This window comes from Labeo rohita, chromosome 3, assembly GCF_022985175.1.
Source record: "Labeo rohita strain BAU-BD-2019 chromosome 3, IGBB_LRoh.1.0, whole genome shotgun sequence".
Classification (NCBI taxonomy): domain Eukaryota; kingdom Metazoa; phylum Chordata; class Actinopteri; order Cypriniformes; family Cyprinidae; genus Labeo; species Labeo rohita.
Genome location: NC_066871.1, coordinates 44,549,186 through 44,553,251, shown reverse-complemented (window position 1 = coordinate 44,553,251; position 4,066 = coordinate 44,549,186). Strand labels below are relative to the sequence as shown.

At 34.6% G+C, this 4,066-nt stretch overlaps 1 pseudogene; it reads left to right on the top strand.

The window, feature by feature from the left end:
* Window positions 1–706: 706 nt before the first annotated feature.
* LOC127162762 (GTPase IMAP family member 9-like) lies at window positions 707–3,760 on the top strand (annotated as a pseudogene).
* Window positions 3,761–4,066: the final 306 nt, after the last annotated feature.

The window sequence follows — 4,066 nt, the reverse complement described above, 5'->3', positions numbered from 1 at the left end:
TTCACCTACAAAACAGAAAGAAAACCAATGATTGACGTAACAATGAGATCAGCAGAAAACTCAGCTGCGCCCCATGTGGAGGCTTTAAAACATGTACAGATCTTCAAGAGCTTAATGACGTATTCTATAAAAGTAGGCTAATAAAAACGTTCACGTGTGTGTGTGTGTGTGTGTGCGCGTGTGTGTGTGTGTGTGTGTGTTTATTCATTTGCAAATATATCAGTAAAAGAAATGTTAGGTCTAATAGTTGTTTCTTTCAGTTCACATTATTTCAAATTAAAATATTTTCATCCATCTAATTTTTGCGACAGCATTTTATTTTAGAGCTTTCCTTTTTGCTTATATATATCATGCCCGTAGCCAGGGGGGGTCGGGTGGTTTGAACGACCCACCCCAAACTGCCAAAGATCCAGAATTTTTTTTCCTATTTCTTTAGAAAAAACAAACAAACAAACAAACAAACAAACAAAAAGTATGAAATACCTAATTGTATTATATTATTAATGTAGACATGTATTAAATGAGTAATGGAATATAATTACAGTATTTTGTGATTAAGCGATTAATATAGCGTTTGTGAATTTGTACTAAGACCAGTGTTCTTCATACAAATACCTAGAAACTATGTAGTTAATTTTTATACCATGGTATTGAGGTGCTATAGGCCTATGTGTGTGTTTTACTGGCTATCATTTTGTATGCTACTATGGTATGGATGACCAAGGGTAAATATTTATAACTCGAATAGTCAGAATAATGAAATTTCACCATATAAAAATGAGGTTGTTACAATTTTTACAGATGTTATCGTTTTTGATTAACAGTATCTGAGCTGTAAATCATCATGATACTGTTTTAATATGTTGCTAGACATTGCTTTATCCCACTTATTAGGGACCCTCTTGGAATTGTTCCGTTAATTATTATTATTATTAGGGCCCAAGCCCTAAAAGGGCAAAGGCCCTATTGTTTTTCAAAGGATTATTATTATTATTATTATTATTATTATTATTATTATGATTATTTTATTTTTATTTTTTTTTCCACCTTTCGGGGCATTTTGGGGGTCTTAACATGCTCATAAACTCCTAAAAATTGGCACACACATTGGAATCTGCGGCCATTAGGACGCCACAGAGGCTGGGACCCGGGCGTGGCACAGGGGCTCTACAGCGCCCCCTGGAACACAGTCAAAAGACTGTATATGCCACACATACTTGCACGTATACATTTGAAACTCGGTACATATATCTCACTGAGCCGAGCTAATCCCAAGAGGAAGTAAGCTATTCAGAGCTGTGTAAAAAGCGCATGCTCTGGAATTTGCGATACTCCGCGTAAGGCTTGCCACGAATTGCCACCAAACTCGGTCAGCATGACCTCAAGACATTGGGGATGCTAAATTGCAGAGGTATTTTTGATATCTCGAACGGTTTGGCCGTAGCGAGGCAACAAAATTATGGCGAGAAATGAGAAACAGGAAATGGCTAATAACTATTGCACACATTGTCTGATTCTGATGAAACTTAAGGAGTTTGTTCGTTGTATGATGCCGATCACATAGATGTGACTATTAGGAGTCAAAGTTCTAGCGCCACCAACTGGCAGCAGGAATTGTGTCGTTTTCAAAATGCTTTTAAATCAGCCTCTTAATTTTACTCGATTTGCTTCAAACTTCATCAGAATAATGTCAAAACACGGCCGATGAGAATCTGTAAAGGGATCGATGATACATTAAAAGCTGTTGCCATGACAACGTGTCAAACTTTAACATTTGTTTTCTGTGTTTTTGGGGCACTTAATAAGCTTAGATTTTCATGAAACTCAACACACACATCACTATTAATGATAGTTAGACACTGGCAAAGGCTCATCAATGGGCGTGGAGGAGGTGCTCTATAGCGCCACTTTTTGTCAATAGTAGGGGGTTAGTTTTAGCTACAGACACCAAACTCGGTATGTATATTGTTCTCAATAAGCCGGACAACTTTCTAATTAACACCCATTACGACCAACAGAAAGTCTGCTATTTTGATTTGAATGTGGATTTTTGGAAAAATCAGGCTTTAAATAAATTCATACTTCTCAAAGCAGGAATAAGTAGTTCACACCAAACTTTGTCAACATGATGCCAACATACTGAAAATGCTAAACTGCGAGCGGATTTTGGATATTTTGAACAGTGTTGACATGGTGATCTATGAAAGTAACAGTAAAAAAGATAACAGTAATTTTCATATATCTTTAAACTGCATTATTCTAACTCTTCAAAACTTTTTACATATGAGGAACAAGTCATTCTTAGGAAACATCTTGTATAGAAGGCCCAAAAACATTAAAACTATCATATATCATTAGGCAGTAGATGAAGACTGCAATACCAAAGATGACCACAAGATGTCCTCAGAGGATAAGGGATCTTTTTAACTCCAAATATATTCAGGTCATTCTCGGTGTATAAGAATTAAAAATAAGAGAATCAGTTGATATGTACTGCACTGTCAAAGTACTTTTACATATTGTATAAATGCTTAAAGAGCATTTTTTTTTTTATCTTTAAAGGAAAAGTCATTAATGTTTAAATACGTCCTATCCTCTCTCACTGACAGGATTAGAAATCTTTTGAGTCTTGACTGTTTACTGCTCAGTTCAGTTCATTCGAATGAAAAAAATAAATACATAAAATAGGTTAATATGTACTTTATTGGTAATATAATAATTTCTCAAGTGCTTATAGATTATTAAAATAATATTTAAAAATGGTTGTAGATCATAAAACATGGTCTCTAGTAAAAATATATTTTTATGGCATTTATTAATATTTTTTAATGTTAGTTTATAAAAATATGTAGTTTATAAAAATAGTTCATATTAATTCACAGTACATAAACTATTGCTAAAAGATCCAACTTTACATTTTAATGATGTATTAATACTTTTTAACTTAATATATAATAATAGAATATATATATGCTATATAATTATTGTTCGTGGACCCTATTGGAATTGCTCCGTTTCTTCTTCTTCTTCTCCATAATGAAAAGTCTGAAAAGTCTGCAGATTTGAAGAGAGGACTGAACTTGTGCTCTACAGGAATCCACGCGATCTTTCTGGTTTTCCCTTTACACACTTTCACTCAGCAAGATGCAGATACCATGTTATTATTCAAGCAGATGTTTGGTGAAGACGCCATGAAACACACTTTAATCCTGTTCACACATGGAGATGAACCACATGAATCGATCAACTCATTAGACAAAATGCAGAGCTGTCCAAACTAACAGAGGAGTGTCGAGGGAGATTCCACTTACTGAACAACAAAGATCTGAACGACAGAGAGCAAGTCACCAAACTCCTGATGAAGATCCAACAAATGGTGTCTGACAATGAGAACAGCTGCTACACTTTACAAATGTTTGAGACTCAATCACTCAAAGTATTTCTACAGAGATTTACAAAGCCAAAATATCTGTGTGCAGTCAGTGTTGTCATTGTGTTTGCACTGGGTTTTGTTAATATGAGGAACGAAGGTTCATTTGATGTTAAAACATTTCTGTATGGTTGTGCTGGTGGTGTGTTAGCAGCAGTGACAGAAGCTGCTTCAGGAGCCATTTGCAAACTTATATGCAGTAATCACAGTTGGACGACAAGGAGATTTACTGTAGATCATCAGAAATATGTCAAATTATTGGAAATCATGAGTGGTTGTGGGATGATCACTGAGTATTTTGTAGGTCCAGGATGTTTATCAGCTACATAATTGAGAGGAACACTGGGGGTTGTTGGAGTTTACTATTACGTAGGTTGTGCAGTAAAACATTGTAATGATCTAATGATTACACTAGCTGTAATCTATGACTAAATACTGCAGTGGGAAAGATACAGGCTTGCTTTTGTTTAGTTAGCCGGTTTGAAAAGTACACAGTATTATGTATTGAGCAGATTGAACAATTTTATTAATTTATATTTTGAAATAAAGACACTTTAAAGAAAACTTTTTTTTTTTTTTTTTTTTTTAACAATACACTTAAGTGGAACTTTAATACATCTTTATGTGCTTTCATAA